The sequence below is a fragment of the Plutella xylostella genome, chromosome 22 (genome assembly GCF_932276165.1).
Source record: "Plutella xylostella chromosome 22, ilPluXylo3.1, whole genome shotgun sequence".
NCBI lineage: Eukaryota > Metazoa > Arthropoda > Insecta > Lepidoptera > Plutellidae > Plutella > Plutella xylostella.
In genome coordinates this window covers 7,562,695-7,578,399 of record NC_064002.1, presented here as the reverse complement: position 1 = coordinate 7,578,399, position 15,705 = coordinate 7,562,695, and the positions used below count along the sequence as shown (strand labels likewise).

General features: G+C 37.2%; 1 protein-coding gene across 1 annotated transcript in view; it reads right to left on the bottom strand.

Moving 5' to 3' along the window:
* LOC105382086 overlaps positions 1–8,606 on the bottom strand; it is a 37,212-nt gene extending 28,606 nt beyond the window's left edge. The window contains exon 1 of the mRNA XM_038105457.2: positions 8,397–8,606. The gene's annotated coding sequence lies outside the window, so the exon portion shown is untranslated. The remainder of the gene's footprint in view (positions 1–8,396) is intronic.
* Positions 8,607–15,705: the final 7,099 nt, after the last annotated feature.

Here is a 15,705-nt window from a genome sequence, read left to right as displayed (position 1 = left end):
TGGTCCAAGATTAGGAAGTGAGTTTAGACTCTAAACACACTTACCACATACCCCTTATGCTCTAAACTTTAGAGCATAAGGGGTATGCACAATGATTCCAATCAAAGGAGCCCGGCAAAATTTCCTGTTAGAGAAAGCAAAGTATGATGAATTAGTTGCATACTTACTACTCATGCAATTTCATCCAATTTTACTAAACAGTCGAACCCTTGATATATACACTTTTGAAACTTTATAAGCTCGTAAGTTTTACTAAGCCAAAGCTTTCAAGGACATTATGTGCTTTAAAGTTAATTACTTTGAGGATAGGAAAACTTTACACTGTTACTTGTTTAATGTTGCTACAGGACTTAAATGCTGCCATGTGTAAACTATCTGGTACACATGCTGGGTAAATGTATAAAGCAAGACTGCATTATTCAATCTGTTACTTAATGTGCTTACGCATAAAAAAATACTAGAACACCTATAACTTTTAGTTTGTATCTTGATATTTTATCTTCCATACCGCGTATTTACTTAATCGTTTGAAATCCTACATAAAATTTTTAAAACGCTCAGATTGTTTTGTCAATCTTGGTTTACCTACGTAATGTTAATGAAATTTATACGTACGTACTATAGTTAGGTATTAAACAACTATACCTAAACTATTACGCCATTCATGACCGTTAAAAGTAAGTGTAAAATAAAACCAAGTGACCGTGTTACTCCACATTAAGGAGGTACTAAAAAGGAGGTTTACAAACAAGAAGTTGTGGCGCTAGGTGTGTGTCTCCGGACTATAGTGGCTCTTTATAGCGTCCTACATCGCGAAACTTTGCCTCTCGCCGACTTATATGGGAGTTGGCCACCACTCTAACTGGCTAAATTGTACACTCTTTGTCTCAGCTCGCTAGTTTCACCACAAAAACTGTTGATCATTAATAAATCTGCAAGTTATCTTTTTGTTTTACTTGACGCCATTATTTCCTATTTATCTACAAAAACATTGTTATTTCACTTCTTAGAACTTTCCAGCAATTCCTTTGTGTTCAAAGGAACATTAATGACAACATTAAATCCGGCACTACATTTCAGTTCAAAAACAAATTCGCGTTCAAAACGCCATAAAGGTGAACTAAACATTCCAGTACCTGGGCTTCCGTAAGTTTCCCAATCGCACTGAGCTATTAGTCAAGGCAATAGTGTGAGCGAGGTCCTTCTGCCGACAGGAGAAGATACCGGCGCGTCTATCCACACTGGCTGTTCATAAAGTTCATTTTGGCTCGCCAGCGAGTCGGCTTCCTGCACGTTCCAAACTTATCCCTGTCGATGTGTTGGAAAAATAGTCGGCGCCCGCGACCCGCCCGCGCCGCCGATACGTCACCGCCGACAGCCAGCGCTGTGCCAATATTCCCGTGACACTTTATTTTATTACTTGTTCATTCAGACGACACCACCCGCCTTCAAAGCTGACAATCGACCGTATCTTCCGCATAAGAATTATTGTTGCTGTACGGGCGTGCGCGGGCCAAAAAGCAGAAAGGGTTAATAGTTGTAATTTCGTCAGCAAATCGACGCGCGTCCTGCGTTCGCTCGTTTTCGTTATATGAAACTTTTTGCACAGCTTTGGTTTTATATTGGCTGGTGTTTTTTTATTTTATTGAAAGGTCTGTAGGTATGGGTTTCATGTGTTGAGAGTATAGTATGAGTATGTATTGCTTTTAACAAAAAGTAAATATGCAGGATTACCTACTATGTATGTTGTATAAATGTTTTCGTTGATTACTTCTGTTGATGTGAAATTAAAGTTGTGTCGGTTGGCTCGGTCGGTATTCGACATCCCTACGCAGCTGTAGCGGTCGGGTGTCCAACTTTATTTTATTACAAGTTAAACTTAACTTCGGCGTTTCTTGAAACGTTTCCTTTCCCAAGTTTGGACATGTTCGACACATCTGCTGAGGGAAGTTGCAGTACAAGCAATACATATACGGTTCATACAATAAATACAGTACAAACACAATTTGCGCTTTCGAGTGTGTAAGTTGGAAAACAAGTCTGAAATGATGAAAGTAAATAATAACTGGTAGCTGAAGCTTCATTCCCGCTGAAAGTAGTTTCGTGTGTGGCTTGCAGCCAACATGTCAGTCGCTTACACTGACAAATGTTATGTGAAGACTGGAGCGTGGCCCGCGGTGCGTCGCGGGGAAATGGAATTGGCTTATAATGACTCAAAACTAAAGCTAGTATTATATTATGTGAAAAATATAATTAACTATAAATAACATTAATTTTGAAGACAAAAAACCATACTTTCATGGTGCCGTGTGTATTGAACGTGTTTTACTTTGGTTTTAAGTTATCGCTAGTAACTCACTCTAACTATCTCAGAATATTAATTTAAAATAACTGTACCTATATCCAAATATACTCTGATTGTACCATATAATCAATTGACCGAAACTCTGCCCTTATGTACAAGTTACAACCCTTAGGGCAACGAACCCGAACGAAACTTTTCCAACAGATTAGTCTGTCTCGCGCACCTATCGCCACGTATTGCTAAGGGCGGGCGCAAAGAAATAATACCTTTATTACGTTCTGTCTTCATTTTCGCCCACGGACAAGTAGAGTACGTGATACAAATAGCAATCCGTCGACAAACGACCGTCGCCGCGGTGGATCGTCGCGAGACCATTAGCTCGCCGCAAAAACGTCTTGGGTTTCTGAACCGTACATTTGCGCGGTGTCCATGTTACAACACTTATTGCTTTTCCGAACGAGATCGGAAAAGACAAGGGAAATGGAATTTAGAGGCAACAGTCATAGTGCAGTTTTATGCAGCCAGTCCCGTTGTCTGGATTCTTCTAGGTTGCAGTTCTGAAATTATGTCTACGCGTTGATGGTGTTTGCCGCATAGACAAACAATCTATGTATCTATTATCTGCACATGTAACACAAAATATCTAGGCCAAAAGCTTTTATAACAATGATCACCTTTCCAAAACCACCCACCCCTACAAAAAGGTAAATAATGAAGCACACATTCGGGAATAAGAAGATAACCATTTACTGCGAAGTGCCGAAGTATAGTCAACACTAGCATAGATTGATGATATTCGCCCGAGTCACATCAACTCTCCTGCCGAATGATATATTCGTTGGATTGGAACATGTCAATTTATGGAAAGGTACATGTCATGTAGGCTCCATTTCGTCCTCCTATATGTAAACTTAATAGAATATGTATGTTCATTGTACATACTAGGATGAGTACATATGTAGTAGAGAATGCAGCCAGCAACGCATTGTATAAGGACTAACTCAATCAAATTTCCTAACTGAAACTCAGGGTTCAATCTTACAAGTGGAATTGGTTTTCTATAGTTTGACGTCGAAATTAGAACAAGTTAGGCAAGTTTGAGTTGTAAATAAGTGACATGACTACCTATAAATCATGTTTTTGGTTTGGTCCTGTTTATGTATTATTATTTGACTTGCGAACTTAGGGTTTTTTCTATGTTAATGCATTTATTTTTTATATCTTTCTTAACATCGTGGGGTGGTTGGTCACCTTTTATCCTTTCGAATTCAAAACATCCTATCCAGAGGAAGTTCAGATAGTCACATGTCAGTAGACATTTTTTTATTAAACTTTTAAAAACAAAGTTATTTACTAGATAAGTATATTAATAATTACATCAAATATAAGTGTGTAAAAGTGCTGTGAAATAATATTACGATGTCGAGCTTGGCAACGCTGTTACAACGCAAAATCTCCTACAATTCAATATTAAGGATGACTTGCATAAAATCATGGTAAAGCGAAATATATCTACATAAAAATACCTAAATTTCTAAAGATATCACATAAATAGCGGATTTCAAAGAAATATTATAAAAATATACAACTGGAGGTTAAATTAAGTACACGGGTCATTGCGTGATACAAAAAATTGTATAAAGATAAAAGAAGCCATATTTTTTTCAAAATGCATTGTAAGTATGTAGAAAAAAGAGCAGATAAAAAAACCAAAACTCACAGCAATTAGCAAAAGCAATTAGGTAGTACCTACATTACAATTTTAGAATAAAAAAACTCTTCAAAATATATATAATTATGTTCCGTTATTTCAGTTTTCATAGACGATTCGTTACTAAACTGATGTCAGTTTAGTAACTATGTCTTAGTTTTTTTAAATTTCAGGTTCCGTTACGGTAAATATATTCTGCATTTCACCTTATTTTATTTACTTCTATGGGTTTACACGCTTATAGTAGGCTCGCTTGGAGTCCGCTCGTACTATAAAGTCTGCTATAATTACAAATGGTGCCCCAATGGGTAATGTTCCACACAAGTAATTATATACATGTTCGTATGTTACCTTTCTCTCTGTCGATTTACGTGGGGCTGTGAGGGTGTCGCCGCGGCATGTTTATTTAGATTACATTATTAAGTAACCGTCACCCACATCTCCGTTCTGTTTGATCCGTGTCGTGACTTGATTACCATCCCTTTATTATATTATTTAATAAACAACTAACCACTATGCCATTCGGTCGTCCGAATGGCGTAGTGGTTAGTGACCCTGACTACTGAGCCGAAGGTCCCGGGTTCGATTCCCGGCTGGGACAGATATTTGTTTAAACACAGATATTTGTTCTCGGGTCTTGGATGTGCCCGTAAAATGGCAATAGGCCCGCCCCCTATTACATTCGGACTAACATAACACTCTGGCGAAAAGTGGGTGCAGCAATGCACCTCTGCCTACCCCGAAAGGGAGTACAAGGCACAAGGTATTAGTACAAGGCGTGAACATGTGTGTGTGTGTGTTAATAAACAATTCATATCTTTTCTAAACATAAACGTAAACATTTTATTGCTAGCTCAAGAAGAGGCTATTTTATTTATGTAACTTTATTCATAGAATTCTATACCTCCTGAGTTACTTAAAACATTGGCTATTTATATCCCGGAACTCCCACGTGAAACCTTGTTAAAGTAAGATCGTGAGCAAAAGCTATTTTATTTTATATATCTCTTACTTTCCAGTGCCTAGGTAGAAATAAACAATAATTGAATGGCGCACCCAAGCAATTTTACAATACGCGTAAATGTTTGCTCTATCGTTTCCCATGGACCCTACAAATTAGAATATTAAATTACTTAAACACATTAGCACGGCATGTTTCGGTCCTTACATGACATAATTACGAAAGATATTTGCTGGAAACTTGGGGACAACAGTGACAATTAATGTAAGGGTCGTGAAATCATGTTCCAAAATACAATAGTTTTAAGGCAATCTGTTAAATCATTAGGACGCATCGAAATACCCATACTTTAATAAATAATATCGGTCATTGCATTGTATTGCAGTTACCTATAAATAAAATGAAAATTATAAACGCACTTGAACCATATTTAAGGCAAGTCGTAAAGACAAACAATGTGATTTAAAAAAATTATATATTTAATTATAGTTAAAATCATACACAAACCTTAGGTATTCATGCAACACTATATAAATACTGCCTTTGATATTGTTGGTATTTCCACTATTTAAAAATCCTTTAAAAAAACTACCTTAATTTTTTTCTATCTATATACTAAGTAAAAATAAAAATAGAATAATTCAGCCGTCGCCGTCGTTAATAACGTAGACCTCTACCATTCCACAGAACCCATCAATTTACTTTATGATTCAATCTATCTTACATTTACTTGCAGAATAATAAATAACTACAATTGCCATTAAATCCACGTTCACTGTTAATTGAAAAGTTAAGTTAGGCAGTTCTCCAGAAAAATAAAATAAGAACATTGTTATTCTTGTAATAAATCTTCATTAGTTAAAGACAGAATATCTTGGAAGTTGTTGATGTAACGATATTTCTTTAGCAAATAAGGCAAGATGTAGTTAACAACTTTATGTAAGAAAGAAGAAAATTGTGTACCAATTTATGTGTACTTATGCTATTAATCGTATATTACACTCGTAAGCAAAGAAAAAGTTCCACCCTGGAGCAGTTGAACCCTGCTTCCAGCTATGTTTTTGTTATTTCATACTGTCACACCGCATATACCAACGTGGCACCCACACCCAGTACTCAGTCACCCACGACACGCCTCACACGCGTGGCTCTAGGAAGGAGTTCAAATAGTCACATATCTGTGTCCGTTTGAATACACAATTTAGTATTCCCGTCAAACGGCGAGAAGCATTGAGACCGTAGTCACTCTAGCTTACGAAGAACTAAATTTCTGAGTGCTGCTGCACTAACCACGACTCTAGATCGTTGCATTAAGCGTACCGATTGCATGGCAGCTCTGGTCGGTTCGTTTGTTATGAAGGTAGAGTAACCCGCTCGCTACCAGCACGTTTCGCGCCATGCCGTTGCACACTTCATTCTGGTCAAATCTCATAAGCCGACCAATGCCATTATTGCTATGACAATCATGTACATGTATGCGGTGGCGGCATATTTCGAAGTTTTATTTGTGGCAAGCATATGACAGCTTCATTTTACAGTCAGTAACCTCATTATTCATAAATAACTTAAGTCAATCAGTCGTGGAATATTCTTAATCGTACATAAGTGAGTAACGAGTAGCATATGGATATTATGAATGTTAATTTCAAGTGCATGAAAGGACTTCTCCCAACTGATGTTTTTCATAAAGACTTTAAAATGACTAGCACATAAATAATGTCTTACTTTTTAATAAAATCTCAGAAGCTTGATAATCATAGTTAATTTATGGACATATACCAACTTAATATGCTTTTGATATTTTAGACAAGCTTAATTCAAACACAGCTATTTAAAAATAAATTACAAATAGGTACATTATAATAAGATCAACCACTAATAATAATCACATAACGTATGATATTCAGTATATATATATATATATATATATATATATATATATATATACTGATTTGATATGACTAATTTTCGAAATTGCACAGTTATATATATATATATATATATATATAACTGTGCAATTTCGAAAATTGTAAAACGATAATAAAAAAAACTTTTATAAACTGTTGCAAAATAATACCTACCTATGTTTACAGTGTGTTTAGCAAACAATCTGAAATATAACTTAATTGGTTTAGCCAAAATTCTACGAAATGGAAGAGGGTTTTCTCAGAAAAACAATATTTTCTGTTTGATAAACGATTGGCCAATCACAGACCTTTTATTAAGAACGATAAATTGTTCCAAGAAAACATTACTAGTAGAGGAAAGATAGGTCTCTTGTTTCAAAATATCTGCTTGGTAAAACCTTGTTTGTTTCATACCTATCATAAAAAAGAAATACAATAGTAAATACTTTGTAGAGTGTCAACACTCATACTGCAGTATTATTCCTTTTAAAATAAAGAAACGTTTCCTTTCAGGTTTTATTTATTCATTCAAAACTTTATTGGAACAGGTGATACTCAACAAGGCTCTTTTTATGCACTCCTAAGATTTTATTATTATGACCTATCTACAGATTAAATATAGCAGCTATTTCTATTAAAACTTATCAACAGTTGACTTATTAACTACTCCGAATATCAAAATCAAACAGGTATTGTTTTATGAAAATATCTGACAGCAATACTAAGAAATGTTATTTAAATTCCCATTATTGACTACGGGAGTTAAATTATTGCAGCTGGTGATTTCAACAGATAATGAGAGGAAAATCTATTCATTCTAAACAATAGATTTGGCGAGCTGTGCTTGTTATTATGTGATTAAAACCAGAACGTTATTTATTATTAATGCACATTGATTTTAGTCTATAAAGTCATGCTATATTATTATTTTTATTATTTTTGGGTTTAAACTTATCGATAAATTATCTCCAACTTAATCTCCATGCTTGGCAGGAGAAGCATGGAGATTAAGAAAAAAACACTCCAGTCTTGAAAGAGGATCCTGTCCTACAGCAAACTATTAAAGAGGGCAGTGTGTGTGTTTTTATATAGTTTATCAAATTTTATTCTTATCCACCTTGGAAAAGCAGATCTTTCAGTGAGTCTAGAACGGAGCAGACTGTGTGCTGACACAATAGCAGCGATAAACATCCAGACAATGAACAACGGACCGCCCGGAATCGAACTCAGATACCTCAGTTGATTACACTCACCTTCATCTAGTAACAAATGAACATTCACTGGAACAAATGAACGCTAACATTAGCTTCCAAATTTATTATTATTGTTACTATCGGAATTAATGAGCCTTTTTTGTTATTTACTTTGTTTTTTTTTAAATACAGCTATTAATTTGTCTTGGTACTTATACTGAAATAGAAACTACTTCAAACTTATTTATTACTATAATAAGAAATTGTCCTTTAAATCTAAAAGAAATCAAATCATAAAATAAATTAATATCCAACTTACCAAACACAAGTATATCCATAAAAGGTCACTCGCAAAACAAAACACGATCAAACAAAAGTTAGACCACCAAATAGTTTTTCACTTGAACCAATGAACAGACACTGTAGAGTTCCGTCGTAGGCGTTACTACGAGCTACGCGCTACGAGCTACGACGCTACGGCGTAGGCCTCCGCTCGCTACGACGCGCTGCCACCAACTAACATACAGGCGTCGTATTGCAACGCCGCGTCTTGCGCCGAATGCACAATCCCGTTATTATAAAATCAGCCTCATGAATAATTTATCAACGAATAATGACGTTTTCTTTAGAAACCTCGAGGCAATATTATTGCCTTTAATATGCTCCCTCAACATTGTTAATGTTACTCGTAAAAGTCGCGAGTCTTCGGTTACGAATTCGTTATTTATACATGTGCAAATGGTTCTCTGCTCTCCCGAAATCCAATAGGGGTTTTTTAAACGTCTCACTTAATATTCTCTCCGGCGAATGAGCGGGTAAAGGAGGTCAGTGGCCGTCCCCTGTCATTTTTCACATCGACATTCTCATTGTCGAAGTCGGAGTCCTTTATAGATAGTCACGTGACCTGCCCGAGGATTCCTATTGTGAGAGAGCCGGTCGCCCTCCGTGCAGGAGGCGCTATATTGTCATATCCTTGTTGTGCTGCGCTCCTCTTTGTCGAACAACAGTCCAATAAAGCAACTATTTGCATCACTTTAAAAGGAAAATGTTTCTCATCGCACCCGTCACGGGGTATTGAACCGCAAGACAAATGAAATTCTTTAACGATATTGAAGGAAATCCCGAAAGCTGCCGGTGGCTTTATGAAAGAATTTTATAATAAGAAGCAGAATATTATTCAATTTTCCTCTGAAAACGAAGGTGGAGCCGAAAGAAATCGTCTCCCCCCACCTGGAGCTAGTCGAATTTATTAGCATTCAAATGATTTATAACTAGCAAACGGCAGCTGAATATTTTCTGATTCGTCTTAAATTAAATTCTTTCATTCCTTTGACGGGATTTCATTAAGGGTAACGAAATGCGCGGGCGGATGTGCCGGGCCGCGGGAGCAGCCTCCGCAGCACACATACTTAGTATTGTGTTTTTCGGTGCCTAAGTATTGTGGTTGACGATATTTTAGTTATTAGGGCAGTTATCATTAACTATTATATAGTGAAAATATTACAATGATTAGCATACTTAATGTACATTTTTACACGTCTGTAATATTCCAATTTCATTTTGTGATGAAACATTATAGAGTGAAGGCGCTAGTTAGAGCTAGAGAAAAATATTTATCCATATGTAAGGGCATCATATGCAGGGCACACCGTGATGAAGGAATTGCGTGGTGTACTTTATTTTATACTTTAATATTACCTACTATTGTTTTTTTTTTAATGTTAAATAAGGATAGTTCAATTATAAATAATGAACGAAGCGTACTTATAAATAAATAATATGTATCAAACAAAATAAATAGCTGCTAACTTTTGCTGGTTCGCCGGTCTTATGGAGGGCGCTGCACTATTAAATTTCACTTTGTGTTTCAATTCTCCATCAAGAGTGAAGCCGGATGACCGCCGTCTTTTTCCAAATCTGGTATTTTTAAATGTACAGGTATTTATACTACGTCATATCCAGTCAAGCACTAGAGATCTCGGCCCGACTGAAATCAGGACAACTCACAAGGGTGCGGTAAAATAATAATACCAACGAAATTTAAGCACAGTGAGAAGTAATGGTTACATACACACACGGCTTAAAGAACGGCCATTCTTTGCGCGTCACCGCTAGGCGTCTCTATGGTATTATTAAAATATTTAACGAGCGCCAGTGAAACAAAAGCCGCAGATTATATCGTCATATACGGTGGCCTGTGTTTAGCGCCAGCTGTCCGCTATTGTTCAAACCTTAAGTCATTAAATTTCGTCGCTTTTCTGAGTCCCACTTCGTTAAAAATGAAACAGGCTGCACTTACGAAGCGCAGGGTTTACAGTATGTGTGTGTGTGTTTTTTTTTTTAATTTAATCAGCACCTTTAATGGCCCTACGTTTTATCCGTTGACTATTATATATTTTATTAGATTACAGATTAATGAAAAAAAAACATTTAAAAATTCCTGCATATAATACATAATAAATGTAAAGCAAACAATGTTCAAGAATATTCTGACTAATTTAATATTGATTCGAACTTTAGCTCAAACATCCGTTTGAAACTGAATATGTACCTAAGTATTTAAACCGTAGATACCTAATAATACCTAGTAATATTTTTATAAATGTAGTTATTACGTAAATGAATTAAAATTTAAAAAAATATTAGTAATGTTATACAATAATAATATACACATAAATTCTTGTTTCAAGTACCTACAAAATCAATTACACATTGTATCGATAAAACCCAAAACGTTTTAGCTATTGAGTACACACGTGTAAGTAGAAGTATAAGAAAATTAATCACGCGTTCAACCAAACAGGAGCTCTCCACAACGACCACGCGTTTTCATAACCTCTTTATAACCAACGACACGTGTTGAGGAGACTGTTTTCAGGTAATAGCTTCCTGAAATTGTTTCAGGCAACAACGTAATTCCAACAGGGATTGAGAATAGTGTTGCATAGACTGGATGGTAAAGCGGTTAGTAACTGTCCCAGATTTGAATGTTGGGTAGGTTCGATTTTGGCCCAAAGATGGTAATATTTAATTTGGACTAACATTGGGTACATCCTATTGTGTCTATCGTTGTTGCAGCCGCGACAAAATTAATTGCACAATGTGTTGATGGAAACAAATACCCAACTATATTAGAAGTAAATACTAAAGAGAGAAGTCCATGAGACGTGGCCCAAACTCCTACCTAAAATGATTAAATATTGACAGAAAATTCCATCCACCGAAAAATATAATTATAAATTGTAGGAATACAATTTCTATTTAATTTACGAATTCCACAACCTTGTGAAGTTCTGATTTGGGAAACCCCATAATTACTAGCCACGACATACAAACAAGCCGTAACACCAACACCTATACTAAGATACTCGAACAGCTTGCCACGGAACATTAGACAAGTAGCGACACAAGGAGTGGTGGTGAAGAGGCGATGCCATTGAATGGTGTTGTATGTTACAGAGGCAACAAGCGGCCTAATTACACAGTGGTGGGCCCTCCAGCCCGGCCTGCCGCAGGACTTGCATTTACTAAGATACAGATATGGCATAAGATAAGAAGTTTGCGTTTAAGTTTCGAAATCTTCATGTGGAAATAATTTTAATTCACTTTTTATCCGGTAGGTAACTGGTAACTCATAGATATGTGGTAACTGTTACTGTCTAAGGGTCAATTTATACTGGGGCAGAGTCGAAGCGCAGCGAAGCGTCAATTCAATACTGAACATTACAAATACAACATTAACCCCACAGCATAACGCACACATTGCTACTGAGATTTTAAAAAGTGGCGCGCATTCTTCGCGATTCGCGCGTCTACGCGTGACCAACGCAACCAACCATTCGTGCGGCTTTGCTTTAGTTGTGAAGAATTTGTCGCTTCGCTGCGCTTCGACTCTGCCCCAGTATAAATTGACCCTAAGGAAGGGCTGAGCTTTCCTCTTCCAACCACTACAGGCTACCATTACCAGTTTTGGCTTGTCAAATGTTTTATCAATTTAATGCTGTGCTCTACATCTTTGATTTAAAATTTATGAAAAACTATAAAAAAAACGGATTTAGAATGATCTATGATTGTGACGTAGGTATGCAAGGATTTTCACAAATTAGTTTTTGTTCGATTCCCGTTTAGTTTTAGTTTGGTTGGTAAAATCTTATGCGTAATTTTTTCATCAAATTACTATAAATAATGAAACCATAAACGATGGCACTATCAGATATTCGTAGTTGCACAGCATCGGTCGGCTAATGAGGCGCAGGCACTGACAAGCCGCTCGCTGCACTCCAGCGACGAATGTCAATGTGACGTTCAAACTTTAATGACGTCATCATTGACTTATAGATGTACCACGTACATACAGTATACGTTACTTTTTCTACACATCCATGATCGATACTTTAAAAACTATAGTGAAATGAGCTGAGTTACTATTTTGTGTGTTTAGAATGAAAATCTTCTGTCTCTGTCACTTGGCGGAAAATTAAAAGAAAAACATTACCCTCCTCCTTCGGCAGTCGGGTAAAAATAGACACAGATGCAAAAGCCAAGACCATTAATAATAATAATAACAACAGCTCAAAATTGAGCTACTACTGTACATAAATATAGCAAAAAAAAATTAATGCAGCATTTTATACACACACACACACACACGCACTCACGCCTTGTACTAATGTACTCCCTTGCGGGGTAGGCAGAGGTGCATTGTTGCACCCACTTTTTATATTAAAGCTTTTAATGAGCATCGAATTCAATAAAAGCAGAAACAATGCCCCGTGTGTGGTCGCGTATTGTGGCCTTTGTCTGCAGCTGAGCGGAGTCATTAAAAAAATCACGAAATATCGTCTAATGAGAAAACTGAAAGGGGTGTGGGGCGGTCAACCTATTCACAAGTTTTACCTAAGATCGAAAAAGAAGGGACTTATTTTATGCAACGACGCGTGTATTTTTATTTCCTTCTACATAGTTTTATTTACATAGTTCGTAAGTCTTCAGTGTTCGATTGTTTTGTTCACAAGTTATCAATCACGCATCGGAACCTTGATTAACAATAAAGATATTTTTTGAAAGTTACATTTTTTGGCTATAGATTCTTAGTGATTGTAGCGTGCCAGATAGTGATGAAGGGAATTTGATTGACGAATACCCAGTTGACTTTTAATTGGAAACGGACTTTATTTAAGATTGTACATACCTACACCTATTGTCAAATAAAAAGCTGAATCAGAATATGATTCACGTTCAACGTGTCACGCAGTACGTATTTAAATTGTTTATATCCTGTTAAACCATACTTGTCTGCTTTAATACCGTGCCGTATACCCGTTAAGTCCTTTTGATGAGTCCCATTTCTTTTGTATCTGTAATATAAAAGAAAAGTTTATTAGCAATTCCAGCTCGGTCTAACTGGTTCATTTTTATACGCTGGCCTTTTCATGGAATGTACTTTATTTTCCCTTGGCAGTCCAGACAACATAGGTCATTCAATTATTATATAGATGGAAATATAAGAGACTGAGCTTCGCTGGATTTTGGTTCCATCTGAGTTTCCCCTTTGACATCTGCGGGTGAAGGAGTGGCGGGGGGCAGGGGAGGCCCGCTTACAGAATGTACGGAAACGAATTCGGGAGGTCAGCTAAGCAATAAGTGCCAGCAGATGCGGGCTACTACGAATCTTTTTTTCTTCATAGAGAAGACTGATGAAATTTGGTTAAGCCTTTTCTGCTTTTCCATTTGTTTCTTGAGTAAGATTTGATTGCTTGTTATTATTTAATAGCGTTTACTCAAAGCGTGCTGCTTATAACATGTTTACGCGTTACAAATAGAAGTCTACGGTGACTCTGTAATGTCTATAGCATATAATATTATGTATTTATACGATTAATAAATCTTCATATTTGTCGAATCATAACGGAGGTTACATATGGGCCAGCAACTTCAAAATTGTCTCAAAACATTCGCTTCCCACACTGTCCATTCATTTTGAAGCAACTTACTGTTTACGGTTACCACATACGAACTCACATATTAAACTTATATCACCCCTTTTTGCGTACAGGGGTAAAATACCAGCTCTCAAAACGAGTGTCCATGGTACCAGGGCAGCATAGGTCGCGAGGTCCGTCGGACGGCAGCGGAAATAATGGCTGCCGCTCTGTAATTGGGACGGAACGCTGCACAGACGCCGCTGCACACTCTACCTACACGCTCCCTCCTGCTGCATTATGTTATGCCAGCCCTTACCCGCACAACTTTGCTTCTTTAAATTGAAAATTTCGTCATTAAAAATGCGGCTTTTCTTTACTAAAAGTGCTTCTTTATCTACCGAGATGGAGATGTAAATATACGCTTCTGGTGATTATTATGAGTATACATTCGCTCTAGATATTACTGCCTATTATGTAATATCTTATCATGAGCCGATTCAGCCGATCAGACAGGCATCTCCTAAGAGTCTTTTGCATCCGGCCCCCACGGACCCAGCGTCTCTACGCCGAAAGGCACAAACATGTAGCCTTGTCCTAGGGCTGCATACTTGCGCCTTTTAGCCGCCTCAGCCGTCGCTGCCGCCGCACCTGCCTTGGTCGCGGTCGCTGGTAGGTGTGACTGTGCCAAAGTGTCAACGCATGTGGCATCCCATACCAGCGGCCGCCCATTCTTCCAAGGAAATATATTGAATTTGACACTAATTACTTCGTAAATATTATCTCGTTTTAACTTCGCGATAGGGCCACTGAATACCATGTCTCTATGTAATGAAAGAATGCGCAGTGTGCATAATGACACGGGCACGTATCAAGTGCAGCGCGGGGCGCGGGGCATGCGCGCTCACATTCAGTTACAAAACGCAGATTGTCCCCGGGACCGCCCCGTCTAATGTTAACGTCTCTGTTGCATAATACACGTGTTCTTGTATAGAACATTTTATATACTTATGTAAAGGTACATATTACACTTGCATATTCGTGGACTCGACAGAAAATTTGGGTTTTGGACTTAGTTCACTTAACTCACTTACTTAGATCACTCTTATGTTTCCCGTTTAGTTCGCAAAGGTGCAACATCATATAAAAATAATAATATCCGGGCTATCCTTTGCTGTACCCATCTTTATTTATACTAGGTATGGTTGGATACAGCAAGATTGAAGTTAGGAGAGACCTGGCTTTGACCAAAATGGTATTTATGGTGTTTAGAGGATGGTTGTGCAATCCCACTGTGCTGGAGAGCATCGGGCTCGCGGTGCCGGCGGGCGGGCGCGGGCTGCGGCGGCGCGCGGGCCGGCTGCTCGCGGTGCCCACCGCCCGCACCAACCTGCTACATGACGCTCCACTCACTAGGGCTATTAGGCTAATCAACAAGGCATCTGAGAGGACTGACATTCTCACATGTTCTTTGGGTGAGTTCGCAAAGGTTATGTTTCATATGTTATGTGTTGATTAGTTTATTGTTTTTTTATTTTTAGTTGTTTGTGTCTTTTTAAGAAAGTTTTTTGTTGTGTTTGTTATTTTTCTTTATTATTGTGTTAGGTTTATCCTGTAAGATAATATAAGTAGTTAATAAATAAATAAAAAAATAAATAAATAATATTAATTTCATTTCATTCTAAAATTTCTAAAACGTAACTATAT